Raw genomic sequence first — 18345 nt, 5'->3', positions numbered from 1 at the left:
ATTGCTAAAGTCAGATAATCGGAATGGCTGTCTTTGTTTTGGTCATTTAACCTGCATAGTGCCAGTTTAGTCAATTATAATTCAGCACCCTGGGTTGCCTTATAGTGGAAAACAGCATATTTCTTTCATTCAGTCAGAAAGGCTCTCAAAACATGTGTCTACAACCGATATGTGACCTCCAGTGGACAGTAGCAGACTCTGAAATGAGACTCAGATTCAGAGTTCCACATGAGGTGGTTATAGATTAGCAAATAATATAAATATTATGAACGTAAACATTAAGTGAGCAGGTTACATTGTAACCCCATGCCCTAACAACACCCTACGTGAAGAGTTATGCAGTGACAAGCAATTTGGCTGTTTGCACCAGACGAAACATGACAAAAATTTAAATAGAGCCAATCAGAAGCACAGAATAGTGCACTCACTGCACTCCAATGAAATGGTAAGGTTTATAATCTAATTATTGCATATTAAACCTCTTTAACATTATTAAGTGTAGATGCTGAATCACTGATATGTGTTGGCTTGCACTGATTCACAGTTGTAAAGTTCAGTTTCAAACGGTTTATGTCATGAAGTGAACTGAAGTGAATCTGAAGATCTGAAGTGATCTGCTGCTGCTGCTTTCAGTAGTGTGGCAATAAATGTCATGTAAAATAGCATTCAAGCTCACATTATTAGCATTTAACACTAAATAAAGCATGAGGTGTACCTGAGTTGATCACAGTTCTCTGTTCAGCGGCAAGTAATAGAAGCCAATTCTGAAATATAAGTTCCAGGTGTTGGTTAGAACAAAAACTCCTTTTAAAAATATTCCTTCTATCATTGCTTAAATCAGCCTTTAGCCTCGATTGTCAGGCATACTGCTGTTGGTGTCAATCTGGCAACCTGCGTTTGTATGTGTTTTGAACCAGGTGTGCAATACCTAATTCAACCACTGGGTGTCAAGATTACATACTGCATCTTTAACTCAAGTCACCCTAAACTACAATTAAAATGTCTTATAATGTAACGGTAGCTATTTAGAATCTTGTCATGTATATTTAAAACATGATTCACTGTCATTAAAGGGACAGTTCACCTAAAAAATGACAATTTACTCACCGTTTTCTTTTCCTCATGTGGTTCCAACCCTTTATGAGTTTCATTTTTCCACTGAACACAAAAGTCATAATGTTGGAATCAGCTAGTCATTGACATCTGTAGTTGGAAAAAAATACTATGGAAGTCAGTGACTACCAGTTACCAGCCTTTTTAAAAAAATATATCTTCTCATATGTTAAGAACAAGAGTAGGGTGAGTAAATGACCACAGAATTTTACATTTTGGGTAAATTTTCCCTTTAAATTCTAATAAATATATAATTTTTTTATGTTTTGCCACCTTTCCTTCAAACCACCACGTTTTACCTAATATTCAATAATATTTAAGTTCAATTTAAAGTGCTGGTCAAATAATTGTTGTAATTTTTCTGTAACACTGAATCTCCATAGAGCATTATTTAACCCAAATGATATGTTCACAAACGTAATTAACATTATTATAAACATCATACATCATTACACATTTTTACTTGAATTTAATATGCTTTCTATGTATTGAAAATCACTTCTGTAAACTTAATTCAGGACAGACACTAGAAACATTTCATCTTTATCCCATGTGTAAACGTGACATTTACCTAACGAAATCATGAAGAGAAATATGAAGATTTAATATAGTATAAAACTAAGGAAAGAATGTTATTACTTGTCACAGAAATCCAATTAAATCTCCATCCAAAATTAAGGTAAAAATGTTTTTCTGGGAGAGATCATTACATTAATGTAAGTTTAGATTTTTTTACTATTATATTTGACTTTATTTTTTAAATGATACAATTTGCTGCACACACACATACAAGAAAAAAATCCCCAAAAACAAAAGCACACAAACTATCAAACAGATTGCAGCCTAAAAGCTGACATCAATTGAATTTGATGCGATCTTTAAGGCTATATATCTGCACAGCAGCTTCCTGTTTGTGCGAACAGCCTGGCATTCTCATAAGATCTGTGGTATTAATCCGAGGCGGTGGCAGATGGAGCCTGTGGTATTACGGCAGACCGTTGATGGGGGATTCCTGGGTCAAACAGTGAGCATGTCATGTGTCCGCCTCCATTACCAGAACAAGAGTTTGAGATATCATTAGTAAACACGATAAACTACTTTGCAGATTATTGGTAATTCTTATATCTGATTGCTATATTATTATTGTATCTTTATCATTTGTTAAAATTCTGTTAAAAAAATTATTGCTAATTAATTATGTCAAAATTATTAAATTTGATTGTTTTTTTTTATATTTCCCATGTTTTGTGTATGTGGGTCAATAATGTGACGCTCATTAAAAAAGGTTACAGTTTCAAAACAAATAAGCTAATTATTTACATGCATTCTCTTTTTCGAGGACCAAGTCTAATTTTTTGGGCTTTAATCCATTTTAAGATAATTTCAGGGGATTTTTGCAAGAATGTCAATGTGGTGTAACCAAAAAAAATGGTTCCAAATAGTTTATCTTGATTAAAAAATGTGAAATTCTCAAGGAAACATCATATCAGCTAGTTTGGCATAATTTAACATTAGACATATTTAATAGTAAATAAAGGTAAATATAGCACAATCGTTCTCAATATTATAAATAATTTGGGGAATTATGTCAATTAACTCAAATTCCTAAAGCGTCAAGATGGTGTAACCACCATTTATCGAGTCATTTTGTTAATATTGCGTGCAAAACCATGAGAAAGGAAATTGTATCACAGAGAAGGACTCTTGATAAGACGAATTCCTACATGCAACTCTCTTTAAAATGTGAGATACTTTGACTTTTTAGGGTATGGTCAGGTATTCTTAGGCATGCATGTCAAGTGGTAAGACCCCAGGAATGTACTAATGATTGCACATTATAAAAAAAAACAAGTATTATCTTTAAAAAATACATTTGAAATATTCCCACCAAGCCCATGTGCTTACATAGATGCTGATGATAATGCCTGTCAAAACTGATTTTAAGTTGAAATGTCAAGCGGTGTAACTAGTTACACCATTTGACTCCTATTACACATATTTCTTTTGGGGGTCAATTTGGTCAAATATCATTCGTTCATGATGCTGATTTAAAATGCAATATGAATTAATCTAGTATTTGTTCATAGTGTTGTATTATTTTTTCATTTATTTTTGTTTGAGAAAGTGATACTTAATCCACAACCTTACTATTTAAGCTCTGTAAACCTGGGATAAAATAATTATACTGCAAAACAAGTTTTTAATGTTAGGTTAATAAATGTTTACTATAGATTTTTTTTGATAGTCTACAGGACGTACCACTGTAATCCAATCGCTTTTCTAACTTGGCTAGTTATCCTAATTAACCTAGTTAAGCCTTTAAATTGCTAACATGGGGAGAACATGCAAACTTTACACAGATATGCCAACTGACCCAGCCGAGGCTCAAACTTATTACTGTGAGGCGATTGTGCTTCCCACTGCGCCACCGTGATGCTCTTAGAAATTTTTTATTAAAACTGTTATATTTAAAAATGGGTTGGAAAAATAACTCCATTAAGCAAAAATTTTATTTTTATATATATATTTAAATACAAAACTTAAAGATTTTTAAAAGAACTTAAATTTTCCAGGAAGGCTATTAATTTTGACAGTATCAAAAGATAGTGAAGCTCAAAATCATTTAATACTTCAGCCAATGATATGCTGCCGAGGCCTTTGTCAGCACAGGTTTGCTTAGTTGTCTCTCGGGCAGCTGGCAGACAGATTAAGAGGTTTGAAGTCTGCAGTAAAAGGGATATTCCTGGTCTCCAGACCTGATCCACACAAGCTGAAGATTACAGTCTCTTATTGATCGGGAATCATATGAGCTTGCCGATTAAAATCTTCACCAGTGAAATCCTTCCCTTTTTTTTTGCCACTCTTCTGGGTTGACGCATAATTGACACCGTATTTCATCTTCATGACCTTAAAAGCAAGAGATAAGGTATAGCGCTCGCTGGGGGTTTATGCCGGAGCATTTACCGGAACGTTAATTGCACGAATGCGATCACAGCTGCCGAACTGCTACCTGACCCTATCAGAGCGGAGCAATTTGAATGGTTAAAGTTATTATGCAAAACAGGCAGAACAGAGAGAGAAGCGCTCGATTAAATGAAATGTCACAGTGTCTGGAGCTTCCATTTTGCATTAGAGAAAATAGAGAAAAATGCTTGCAAAAGCCATAATGCGTCGAGTGATGTTTTGTCCTTTTTTCCTGTTGCATTTGTTTGTGTGTATGGCTTTCAAACATTTTGGGTTGACAATTTTTTTCTATATATATATATATATACATACATATATATATATATATATATATATATATATATATATATATATATATATATATATATTAATAAAGTCTCATGTTCACCAATACTCAACAATGTATGTTTGGTATTTGTTCAAACTACTAATTTAAAATGAGCTGAAACAACACAATTTTTTATGTTTTTTGGGACAAATTAATTGTTTCATGAAATGCTGGGTTCTACTGGATTTGTGATAAAACACCATGAAGGAATTAAGTTAACTCGTTAGTTTTTACAAATTGAAGTGGATTGAACATAAAGCAATTAAGTTGTTCCTAAAAACATAAAGAATTGTGTTGTTTCAGCTTTTGTTTGAACAAACATCAAACAGTTTTTTTGAGTGAAGGATGCATTCATTTATTATTCATTCATTTTCTTTTCGGCTTAGTCCCTTTATTAATCTGGGGTCGCCACAGTGGAATGAACCGCCAACTTATCCAGCATATGTTTTTACGCAGCGGATGCCATTCCAGCTGCAACCCATCTCTAGGAAACATCCATACACACTCATTCACTACGGACAATTTAGCCTACCCAATTCATCTCTACCACATGTCTTTGGACTGTGGGGGAAACCGGAGCACCCGGAGGAAACTCATGCGAACGCAGTGAGAACATGCAAACTCCACACAGAAACGCCAACTGACCCAGCCGAGGCTCGAACTAGCGACCTTCTTGCTGTGAGGCGACAGCACTACCTACTGCGCCACTGCTATGTTGTGTTATTGGCTAATTATATATAACAATTACATGTATATTATATTTATTTGATAGCAGTGATATTTTAAAATCAAGTTTCAAACCGTTTTCTATTGTAATATGAATTATTATATACACACTGGCCACTTTATTAGGTACACCTTACTAGTACAGGATTGGACCCCATTTTGCCTACCGAACTGCCTTAATCCTTCATGGCATAGATTCGACAGGGTATTGGAAATATTCCTCAGAGATTTTGGTCCATATTAACTTGATAGCATCACACAGTTGCTGCAAATTTATGATGATTATATTTATGATCTATTGGATTGAGATCTGGTGACTGTGTAGGCCTTTTGAGTACAGTTTATTCATTGTCATGTTCAAGAAACCAGTCTAAGAGTGTACTCACACTATGCTATCCGAACCATGCCCAGGATCGTTTGAGAAGTGTGAGTGCTCTGAATTGGGCTCAGGCACGGTTCAGTTGGCCGGCCCTGACCCAGTTGGAAGAGGTGTGCCAGAGCGCGGTTCACTTGGGCACAAAGCGTGCTTGAACTCGAAACTGAAGACGAGACGTGACTTTAAAGGGACTGTTTCATATGTGTTTATTAATCATTCTTACTGTTCAATGAACGCAAACTCTCGTAGATTATTAAAGACACAAACCCCTCACTGCGCGACAACTGCACCTTTAGTAAACCTCCTAATTCCTGCAGCACGATTTTTTTATGGTTGTTTATCAGCGTCAGAAGTGGCTGGTCTGTTCAGCGAAATATTTGACTGCGTGTCACTGCATCTCAAACGACTAATAAAACAATATAACTAAAGAAATCTCCACTGTGCTGAGCGAGAGCGCTTACTTAACAGCGCATCATCAATGACGTAAGCATGCCCAGGCCCGAATGTAATGTGAGTGCAGGCCGTCGGGAGAGACGAGAGGGAGGACAAGCATGCTTCGGCCTGGTTCAAGGCAACTGTACATAGTGTGAGTACGCCCTAATGTGATTCGCGCTTTATGACATGGCGCGTTATCCTACTGGAAGTAGCTATCAGAAGATCGGTACACTCATAAAGGGATGGACATGGTTAGCATTACTCAGGTAGGCTGTGGCATTGACACAATGATTAATTGGTATTAATGGGCCTAAAGTGTGCCAAGAAAATATCTCCCACACCATTACACCACCACCACCACCCTGAACCGCTGATACAAGGCAGGATGGCTCCCTGCTTTCATGTTGTTTACTCCAAATTCTGACCCTACTATCCAAATGCAGCAGAAATTGTGACTCATTAGACCAGGCAACGCTTTTCCAATCTTCTACTGTACAATTTTGGTGAGCCTGTGCAAATTGTAGCTTCAGTTCTTGTTCTTACCTGACAGGAGTGGCACCTGGTGTGATATTTGTCTATAATGGCTCAGCTGAAGTTTCAGAGCTATTAATTTGTTACTAAGCATCATACTATTTGTCAGAAATCGCTCAAATGCTGATTTGGTACAAAAAAAAATTTCAGAACGATGTATTTAATAAAAGAATGTTTATTATAAATGATTATGTAATGTAATGCAGTCAGTGATGCCATGAATTCTTGTATTATCGGAATGTCTCCGATGAAAGTTGTGATTTGAGTCATTGGCTTTTTGACATCTGGTTCCTGAAGTGTATAAACACGTCTTGCGTATCTGTGTAACCTGTTAAATCACTACAGCACATGAAGTGTCACATTATTTCAAAACATCCTAGTTTCTGTTGACGCGATGATGACAGGAATTTCCTGTTACTAGCTAAACTAGATAAGCTTCACGTTTTCACTAATCACACGAAACTTGTGCCAAGTGAATCTGTTCACTTCATTCCCTGAGTCTCTGACAGCTATTAATCTTAGGTTAACTTTTCAGTTATGAAAGAAAAAAAGAAGAGTGTAAAACTTTAAGCATCACTTGCTTAAGTTATTAAAAAATATATAGATGACCATATTGTGCTTTTTGGAAGAACTGACATTATTAGATAGCATTTATTCGATAAGGAATTGTTAATCTAGTTATAATAAGCTTTTTATACAACAATCAAAAAAGCTTTGATTAAACACACAAAACTTCATCAACCTGTTCACTTCCCTGATGATTTGTAATTTCTAAAGTCATGATTTTAAACCATTTGTAATTTAAACTAAGTTAATTTTATTTTTTATTTTTACTTATGATCTTAGATTAGCTTTAAAGGAGGCAAAATAAGTTCTAAATGCCAAAAACTGTCAAATTTTGCATCATTTATTTGCACATTTAAGAAATAGTCACCATATTGTGCTTTTCAGAAAAACTGAAATCATTAGATGTCATCTATAGCATTTATTGGATTTGTTCATCTAGTTATACTGTAAATGTGCTAATTATACAACTGCTTAAAATGCGTTTTCTTTAGAAATTAACAATAATTCTGTTGTTCATTGTTAGCTCTTGAATTCTTGTACAATACTTCTGTTAATTTACTTTATTATTTTTTTAACTCATTGAATAAGTAAGGTATTTCTGCTTGGGTGAATAGAATTACATTTTGGGATGAATACACCTTCACACACCTCACACACTCAGTGTCTGTTAATACAAGTGCATGTGAATCAGGTGTCAGCTAATGATAATTACTGGGAAATACGAAAATAGTTCAACTAATAGCATGCAGACATTTTGCTTAATTGACTAATTGTGGTTTTCAAGAAGGTGTGATCCATAGAGAACAGTCAAAGCAATACAAACACACATGCATACACACTTGCAGCAACCACAAAAATAATAAATCAAGGGCAAAAACTATATAATTTACAAAACCAGACCATGTAGTGTTTCTTTTAATGCCTGAACAAGATGAAATATGGTCATCATCATTACAGAGACCTCCACAGATTTTCAAAAACAACAGAAAAATTTGAAATAAACCCTTAACTTCAAGAGTAAGAGCCAACAGTTTGTTGGAGTGTAGTGCATTTAATATACCATCCATAGAAAACAGTCAAAGCAATACAAACACATTTGCTAACAAATACAAAAAATACCCAAAGCTTAAATTTAGGCCTTATTTGGCTTTAAAACATTTACAGTCAGTACAAACCTCTCATTTTTATTCTTTACCAGCACATGTAAAGTTAGCATCTTTTTAAAAAGTAATTCTGTCATTCCGAGTTCATAATAGTCTAAAAGGCGATGATTATAATCAAACAATGCAGTTTGTTCATGTTTTAGGTTGCTGAAAGAATCATTTGCTCCTTTGTATTGGGGGCTTCTACTTTGTTTTTTTGTGCTTCACTCTTGCGTTTGTCCATTTCTGAAAGGATGCGAGAATCCGCATTTCAATAATGCGGAATATTATATAATTATATATACATATAATAACGAGCCATGGTCGACCTGAGCTCAAACCAACTTTGTCTTTGTCTTAATGAACAGCCACAAAGCCAAAAAGAGCAAAATCTGCCGTAACAAGGCCGTCTAAGGCGGTTTCACTTTCTCGAGAGAGCTCGCTGTGCGCATGTTATTATCATGAGCTCAAGAAGTTCGTTAATTCAAATATTGACACGCAACGAGCACAGCAAATAGAGCTCTCTAGAGAAAGTGAAACCACTGATGCTTTTAAACGGCCTCGTAAACAACAACAGGACTAATGGCAAATTCTGCTCTTCCTCCTGGCTTTGTAGCTGTTCATCAAGACGACGACAAGGTTTGTTTGAGCTCAGGTTGACCATGGCTCGTTTTTATATGTATATTTTATTAGGATGTATTGTCTCGGCTGTGTATTCTGTTCAACTGCGTGTCTCACTCCACCTTTTGGTTCCCTTTTTAGCCCGTTTTCACTGAGTGGTACAGTATGGTACGCTTTAGTACACTTTTATGACCGTTTCCACTGTCAAAAGGTACCTAAAAGCGAACTGTACCATACCACTTTTTGGGTACCCTTTGCAAAGGGTACCTAGCATGTCAAAAGGATACCAAAAGGCAGAACTAGACGCACAGGTGAACGCTATTGGTTTACAGAGAAACATCACTTGCGCATACACAAGACATGAGAATGAAAACAAAGAAACCGTCATTTTTAAACACACAGCCGAGAGATTACACCGTAATAATATATACATATAATAACGAGCCATGGTCGACCTGAGCTCAAACCAACTTTGTCTTTGTCTTAATGAACAGCCACAAAGCCAAAAAGAGCAAAATCTGCCGTAACAAGGCCGTCTAAGGCGGTTTCACTTTCTCGAGAGAGCTCGCTGTGCGTCTATATTTGAAATAACGAATTTTTTGAGCAGATTATAATAACGTGTGCGTGATTATTGAAGTGCTTCTGACAACTGATCCTTTCAGAAATGAACAAACACAAGAGTGAACAACGAAAAAACAAAGGAGAAGCCGGAAAACACAGAGCAAATGATTCTTTCAGAAACATAAACCATGAACAAACTGACGTGTTTAACTATTATCATCACCTTTTGTACTATTATGAACTCAGAATGACGGAATTACTCTCTAACAGAGATTACATGTGCTGTTGAAGATTACAGAGACAGATGAGAGGTTTGCACTGACATACAGAAATACAGTATATGTTTTGTGCTGTTTTTGAACCCAAATAAAGACTAAATGTATGCTGTGTGTAGTTTTTTTGTAATTGGTAACATATTGGAGACTGTAAGGGTCTGTATTTGTTCATATATGTTGCATTTATTTATTTATTTTATATAATTGCAGACGTTCAGTAGACTATTTCGCACTTTGACCTGCAGTTATAATCAAATTATGTTCATAGAAAGGTTAGTAATGAACATTTATACACCAGTATTTATGTGTGTAAAGCCTAAGTTTTGTGAGAAGTGCTTCTCATATGATATGTGAACGACCATACAGCTTTACTGTAGACATTTTCTTGAGCGAGAATGATGTCGACCGAAACTTTCCATTGGTACCCTTTTGGCAGTGGAAACGCAAGCCTGATAAAGGTGACTCTTACCAACCCGTACCGTACTATACCATTCAGTGGAAAAGGGCCATTTGTTGTGCTAGGTACCCTTTGGTAAGTGGTATGGTACGGTTCATTTTTTGGTAGCTTTTGACAGTGGAAACGGACATTAAAGAGTACCGAACTGTACTGTACCGTACCACTCAGTGGAAACGGGCCAATAGTGTTTCTTTTAAGGCCTGAAAAAGATTTGAAATAATCCCTAACTTCAAGAGTAAGAGCCATCAGTTTGGTGGAGTGTGTAATGCATTTACTAATAAAAGACTTATGGGAAATCGCAGCAGCATGTCTGTAATTTTTTAAAGCATTGACTGCGCAATGGCAGTGTAGTGCGAGACGTGGGGCTGGGCTTCTGCGTGTGAAAATGGGCTTTGATCATGTTGGAGCGCTTTGGGTCTTTTGAGCATGACAGCTCGGTTGCCAAGAACACACTGCGGCATAGACGCTCTGGACTCCAGCAGGCTTTTATCATGCTGTCTGAGAGAGAGAGGGAACACTCACGCACCCATACTCATTTCCTGCCACTTCCTGCTTTTCAACACCGGCGGCTTCAAATGTCATGCTGTTATCTTCGCCGGCTCTTCATTCCTGATGTGTGTGTGTGTGAGCCTTGTTCTGTTTATGTAGCACATGTCTGAGCTTGTGCCTCTTATAAAGCCATTTATTATGAGTTAAAATGATAATCGCTGTGCGTTTATGGAACTGTTAACGGATAGTTCACCCAAAAAAAAAAAAAAAAAAATTGGTTATAATTGATTCACCCTGACCTCACCGTTTCTTTGCCCTTACAAATAGAAGTCATTGTTCTCAAAAGCTGGTTATAAACCTTGTTGAAAACATCTTTTATACTCCACAAATTAAAGTAATGTCATGCTTGGAACAATATGAGAGTGAGTAAATGACAGAATTTATATCTTTGGATGGACTGAAATCGTTAGTGATGGCTGCTAGGTATTAAAGTATTCAGAATGCAGAGTGCCGTTCTGTTTTTGCTAGGGATTTGACTTGAGATTGTTGCCAGATGAAAGATAAAAGGAAACAAATAACACACTGTAGGCTTGGTTATTGTTTTCTAAAGTCCTGCTCATATCAGCAGAAATTTTGTTGTAGTGATGCATTAAAATATCGACTTTAGAAAAATGGATGCTAATAAATCATTCAAAATAATATACTTAAAGTGTAGTTTACATTAAAGGGGTGGTCCAGAGTGTATTTTAAGGCTTGGTTGTGTTTATAAGATGCAAAGCAATGTGTGCTCATGCGTCACTTGTAGAAAATCACGTTTTTTCATAAATCTTACTTTGATTATATACAGCTACTCAGCTAACATGAAAACGACTGTCATATTTCCTAGTTCCTCTGAAAGCCCGCCCTCAAGAGGCTCTGATTGGGCAGCTAACATAATGTGCTGTGATTTGCGGATCGGCTCCCCGTCACCAGGAAAAGCATCATGCCTCTACTACCACAGGATTTGCCTCTGTTGTGTAAACACTGTCAGTCGGAGTAGCTGTTAGCCATATTAGTTTGAGCCTGAATCAGACAGAAAATGAAGAGGACACAGCTGAAGCTCATTCCCGCTCTCTAAATAACACTTAAAGGTGTCTTTCATATATATTCGGGTTATAAGCATGTGTAAGTAATAGGAAATGTTCACATATCTTTTGCAAGTTTGTTATTTGAGATGTAGAATGCAGAGAAAGCGTCCGCATAGAGAGACACTGCAGCGCTGCTGAAGATTGTGGCTGTTTACAGTGGTTTGACTGATAAATATGAATTTGTTGCTAAATTGTTAAAGAGCCCATATTATAGATGAAATAGGGTCATATTTAGGTTGTAAGGGTCTCCAACAACAGTCTAATATGCATGCAAGGTCAAACAACACTTTGATGGTCTTATAATATGCATTTATTTTTACCTAGTTATCCCAGCGACTCCCATATGAATCGTTCAGCGATTCATTTGTACCCAAACCCGTCCTCAGCGCGAAGCTAATCTGCGCTGATTGGACCAATGACAGGCTGCTGCGATTGGTCGACGACACTGACAGGCTTCAGGGCGAGACAGAGTGAAATGCCCAGCAGATTATCAACAATATAAAAGTAGTCACAGTGTACACACGCTTCATAGTGGATTTTGGCTGCCAGTGGGTGAATGTAAATACAGACGATGGACTAGAAAATACTGACGACTAACTATTTTATCAAGCAAAAAGTCCAAGAACTGGCGAGGATATGTCCTAGCAGTCTACTTGCTCTTTTTACACACACGCACACACAGGGCCGGCGCGTCCAGAATAGAGACGGCGCGGCGGCGACACCTCCCTCCCCCTCCGCGTCCTCAGTTACATCCGCGATTACAACCCTAAGATTTCAACCGCGACACCCCCTAAAGTCCTCACTTTACAAACGGGTCCCTTTGATCACCCTTTGCCTAGAGCTTTACCCTATTCAGAGACACGCACACACACACATCAACCTCCTAAGAGGAGACACTCACACAAACGACCGTCCTCAGAGGAGCCACACACACACACATTACACACACACACATAGCTGACTATCCATAAACAAAGCGGCACGCGTCGCGTTTTCAACGTGGCTTTACACGCGAGATGAGAATATAAAGAGTTAACCTGATACAGCACATGCGGTTACAAGTAACAAAACACAACTAAATGCATAATTTGCAAGCTAGAGTAAACGAGGCAACAATTTTAATCGCACGTACTTACACTGGTGAAATGGGGGAAGAAACTGATTCATGATCCACTGATCCTTGTTCTGACAGTCTTTACCGATCCTTCCTTTAACAAACTGATGAAGTCTTCTTTGTAAGCAGGTAGTTTCCAGAGGCTCTCGATCTGCTCAAGGCTAGGCTATATGCTAAGGTTTCATCTTTGGGTGAACTGTCAATAATCTCCATCTGCACAGCGTGACTTCATTCTACCGGTGTCTGTGTGTGTCTCTGTGTGTGTGTGTGTGTGACTTTTTTCTGTTAGTGGGCGGAGCCGCAGGTTTCAAATCTCCCGGGCTTGCGCGTGCAACTACTTGTGTTTCGTAGCTGCGTCATCGCGAAACACCTAATAACTCGTTATCAAGACGACTCGTTTGAAGCACTATGAGTCGACTCTTTTATAGATGAATCAATAGTTTTAAACACTGTACACTTACAGATTTAAGCCTTAGCTGGATATTTCACTTCACTTAGAGCTGTGTGACACACTACATGAAAGGGCATTTTCAAAAAGCCATAATATGGGCTCTTTAATGGTTCCAAATGGCATTTACCGTTGTTTACATCCTTTTTACGTCCTTGCTACAACATACCGTTAACCCTAGAAACTATGCATGTAATAGATCAATTTTACCAAATAAAAATACTTACATTCCACAGCTTCGTCTATTATGGTTGGAGCTGCTCCTTCTTTGAGAAAGATTTAATATGATATCGTAGTAAACCACCCCTTTAAAGGGATAGTTCACCCAAAAATGAATATTATCTCAAAATGTGCTTACTCGTCATCCCAGAGATGGATTGCGGCTGGAAGGTCATCCGCTGCGTAAAACATGTGCTGATAAGTTGTTGGTTCATTCCGCTGTGGTCACCCTTGATTAATAAAGGGACAAAGCCGACAAGAAAATGAATGAATGAATAAATATTTACTCTCTCATGTGGTTTTAAACCTTTATGAGTTTAAAGAAGATATTTTTGAGAATGGAGGTTGCTGTGACCTATTGACTTCCATAGTAGAAAAAAAAATACTATGGATTTTAATGGGTTGTAGCAACCAGCATTTTTCAAAATATGATTTTGTGTGTGTGTGTGTGTTCACCAGAAGACAGAAACTCAAAGGCTTTGAACAAGTAAGTACAGGGTAGAGCTGCACAATATATCTTTTCAGCATCGATATCGCAATGTGATCTTTTCCAATAGTCACATCGCAGGATCTGCAATGTCAAGTTCAGCTCCAGTTTATTCATCCCTCAGGAAATTTGAGTGGAATTATAGCTGACCAAGAACCATGTTGTTGAGTGATTGTAGAGCTTAACCTTAATAGACTGAAAGAGTGTTTTTAAGGCCTTTAAAGAATTTATGTACAAGAAATTATAACAATGTAAATGTATGGCATTTAACTTTTATACAATCAAGACTATGCAGTTTTGTTTGCTTGCTTTTGATTATTCAACTTGCACTCAAATACAATTAGACTCCAAAAAAATGCATCTAAATAATGCAGATTGTCTGGCCTACAAAATCATCCCAATCAAAATAAAGTGAGTTCCTTCTTAATTGAGCTATTGAAGTCATCTAGTAAAATTATTATATTCATATCGCAATAAATATCACAAATAAAACTATCACAAGATTTTTCCAGTATCGTGTAACTCTAGTACAGGGTGTCCACAGGGATATTAAATTTCATAAGCAAAGATTTAGGCGTTAAAAAGTTTTTAATTCAGACAAATATTGCATTGTAGGTCTTAAATCATTATAAACAGGTCTTAATTTATCTTTGTCCATGTAAAGTTTCCCAATTGGACCAATCCCCAACAATGCATGTCAGTAGACCTTTAGAACAGTTTTGATCCACCAATATATTTTAATTATCTTCTTTACAATAACATTTGTTTAAAAGTTCTCCTTGTAATTGCTGTTGAGGACACTTGTATACAGCTTAAGCTTGCTTGTTTCAGCATATTATTTAAATCCCGTGGCTAAGAGATAACTAAATTAGAATTTTTTGACGAGCCAATTAAAAATCTTCTCCATTGTCCCAAACAGGCCATAAAAAAATAAAATCCTTAGTGTTTAGCCCTGTATAAGTCTATAATTTCATTCATAGTGGATTAAAAAAGTCTTAAAGTCTTAAATTTGCAAAAACCTGCAGAAACCCTGAAGAAAATGACAGAATTTTCATTTTTGGGTGAATTTTAAAAGTCAATTATGTAAAAATGATTGCTTTTAAAAGCTGTTGTGCTCATTATTCGGATGTTATTTCTTGTATCTGAAGAACAGAGCTGTGTAATTGTCTCAGTTCCTAGCTGTCTTCGCTTCAGGAGACCGAACATGGTGTCCTGCCCTTGAGGTGGGCACAACCACTGGGGTGTAAGGAAGCCCACCCTCACTCCTGCCTCTCAGTCCGTGTCCTGTTCGCTCCAGTGGGCACACACACACACACACACACACACACACACACACACACACACACACACACACACACACACACACACACACACACACACACACACACACACGCACACACACACACACACACACACACACTTCTCTTTAATCCTCTACTGTATTACACACCAAGTCTGAGCCAAGGACATCCTACCTGCGAGCCAAACGCCTGTCCCTTCATTTTAATTTATGTGGATTATTGTGTCCTCTCTGCAAGTGCGTCCGGTGACTAATGGCTTTCAGCGGGCTTGTATTTCAGCACAGCATGGCGGTTTGAATACAGAGCTGCTGAGAAAGTCGCCTAGACCTGAGATGAGGAAACGAGTCTGTGGGATCGCTTACAAAAGCTTTGTTCTTTTTAAAGGAAAAAACTAGTAATGAACTAACTTAATGCTTTTGGCCTGGTTTTTCTCTCCGGGATTAACCTTTGTTCTCAGTTAACCAATCACAAGTAGCCAGCCAAAATGGATAACAGTATTAACCTGCATTCAAACGAGTCTCTTTAGGACTGGTTGTGTTCTCTTGCTCTCTTATGCTGTTGTGCTCTGCATCACTTTTACACGAATGCTCAATACAGCATGCAAATATTATTCAATGACTGATCATCATGTGCTAGGTCAGTGGGCAGAAAGTAGGTGATTTTATTTATTAATTTATTTTTTGTGTGTGTGTGTGTGGCTGTTTCAAATGCATTCAACCATGCAAGTGTTTACACAATAAAAGCAGTCTATTTAAATGTGTTTTTGGCTACTTTTAAGGCCTGTTTACACCAGGGGTGCGTTTCTGAAAACCATCGTTAGCTAAGGTCGCAAGTTCCGTCGTTACAAACATAGTTTGTTGATTTGGCATTTACCAAATCCATCGTTCCAACGAACATTCGCAAACTGCATCGCAAACTTGTGTGCTTGCAACTACCCATCTGGAGCTGTAGTTAGAAACATAGTTTCTGGCTGTGTTTTATTTCCAGTTATTTCCAGTTATGCCCTATTCATTTAGAACAATCTAATATTTAAATTGGGAATAATTAAAAAAACAAACAAACAAAAAACATTAAAGTCATCTCTCTTACGTAGAGGTGTGATCCTACACTGGTCTCACAGTTTGGTTCGGTTACGATTATCATGCACCGATTCGGTTCAATTCGATATCTCGGTGCATCACGATGCATTGACAATGCTTTCCATACACAGTTTTATATTTTACTTCACAGACGCTGTTCACCGATAAGTGACACTGATAAACTGCAGCGGCACAGTGTTGCCAGATTGGGCAGTTTTTGGATAGGCATTTCAGTAGGTTTTGGATAGTTTTTGGGCCGGAATCAATCAACTACATCTGGCAACACTGCAGCGGCGATCACAGCTGATCCATGATAGACGTGGTGGAGAAAACTCGCGCGCTCGTGTCTGTATCCAGAAGTATCGCTGTAACAGCTGAGAGAAGAGGAAAAGTCACGCAGCCGGTCAAATGGGCCACAGTGAGAGAGAGAGAGAAATGGAGTACTTTCATTCTCTCAATCACAGTGAAATAGGGACTTCTGCTGTAAGTGTCAGTGAAAGACTGTCCAGCAAACACACACGCAATGAAATTGTGCACAGTTTCTGCGTTTTTAAGTAGTTGGAGCATTGTAAATACTTGCACTCGCCTCCCTCGCTCTAGTAAGCTACGGCGACCTAGCACATATGAAATAAATGACGTCAGTACACAATAATCGGTTAACATTATTACTGAACCGATACTAAATTGTCCTCGTCTGCATCACGGTGCACCGAAGAAACAATTCATTTTGACACCCCTTTTCAAAGCTTTCTTAAAGTTCAGTTTTAGCCGTCATTCATGTTTATAATTGTGCTCCCTTCGCAGTGCTCTTTGAAAACATTGATGTTATTTTAAACACAGCCATGGCTCATGACGAAAGCTTATCACAATACCGTGATACAGTGAAACCCTGATATATCTGTCCAAGGTAATCATACCAGAATCTTATACTGGCCCGTGCCTAGCTGTAGGTGAATTGGATTAACTAAATTGGCTGTAGTGTATGAATGTGTGTGGCTGGAAGAGCATCCGCTGCGTAAATGGAATAGTTGGTGGTTCATTCCGCTGTGGCGACCCTTGATAAATAAGGGACTAAGAGGAATGAAAATGGATGAATGAGTATAGCACATTAACATTGAGTCTGGATTATAAACACTAGTAGAAAACCTTTCTTTTTAGACGACCTTTCTTTCAAACCACTTGTACGCTTTGGTGTTTCCCCTACACGAAAATATCAGATGATTTCAGAAGACTTACCACATATTGGTAATACAAGCTTCTTGTGGTGTGTTTTCATTATTTGAGCTCATTCATTCATTTTTCTTCGGCTTAGTCCCTTTATTAATCAGGGGTCGCCACAGCGGAATGAACCGCCATCTTATCCAGCATATGTTTCACACAGCGGATACCCTTCCAGCTGCAACCCAGTACTGGAAAACACCCATACACACTCATTCACACACATACACTACGGCCATTTTAGTCTATTTAATTCCCCTATAGCGATGTCTTTGGATTGTGGGGGCCAGAAATGCCAACTGACCCAGCTGAGACTCGAACCAGTGACCTTCTTGCTGTGAGGCTGCAGTGCTAACCACTAAGCCAACATGTCGCCCACCGTTATTTGAGCTTTCCATTTAAATTTATTGTCTGGCAAAAATTATGCCTTGCTGAACATCATTTGATATGGAAAGACAAGCGATGAGTCAATGATGACAGATTGTTCATTTTTGTGCGAACTACCTTTGTAAATCTGTGTGTGTGTGCGCACCAGCGGCCTGCTCATCAGAGTGAGTCATGCTGTGAGGCGGCTCTGCCACCTGTGATGGTGGGAGATTAGTTACACTGTACATAGCAACGCCCTTTTCATGGTTTACACTCGCCTCCATGCCACCCCCCCCCCCCCCAACCCTCTCTCTTCCTCTCTCACTCTCCGTCTCTCTCAGATTCTTTTCTTTTCACTCTCTGCCGTGCCACACTGATTTACTCACCACACAAACAGCCAC

At 37.9% G+C, this 18345-nt stretch overlaps 1 protein-coding gene across 1 annotated transcript in view; it reads left to right on the top strand.

The window, feature by feature from the left end:
* The window catches only part of jmjd1cb (jumonji domain containing 1Cb), a 249544-nt gene that overhangs the window by 139200 nt on the left and 91999 nt on the right, over positions 1 to 18345 (top strand).

This window comes from Danio aesculapii, chromosome 12 (genome assembly GCF_903798145.1).
Source record: "Danio aesculapii chromosome 12, fDanAes4.1, whole genome shotgun sequence".
Lineage (NCBI taxonomy): Eukaryota > Metazoa > Chordata > Actinopteri > Cypriniformes > Danionidae > Danio > Danio aesculapii.
The sequence above is the reverse complement of the archived record's forward strand: the minus strand, read 5'-3'. Positions and strand labels throughout refer to the sequence as shown.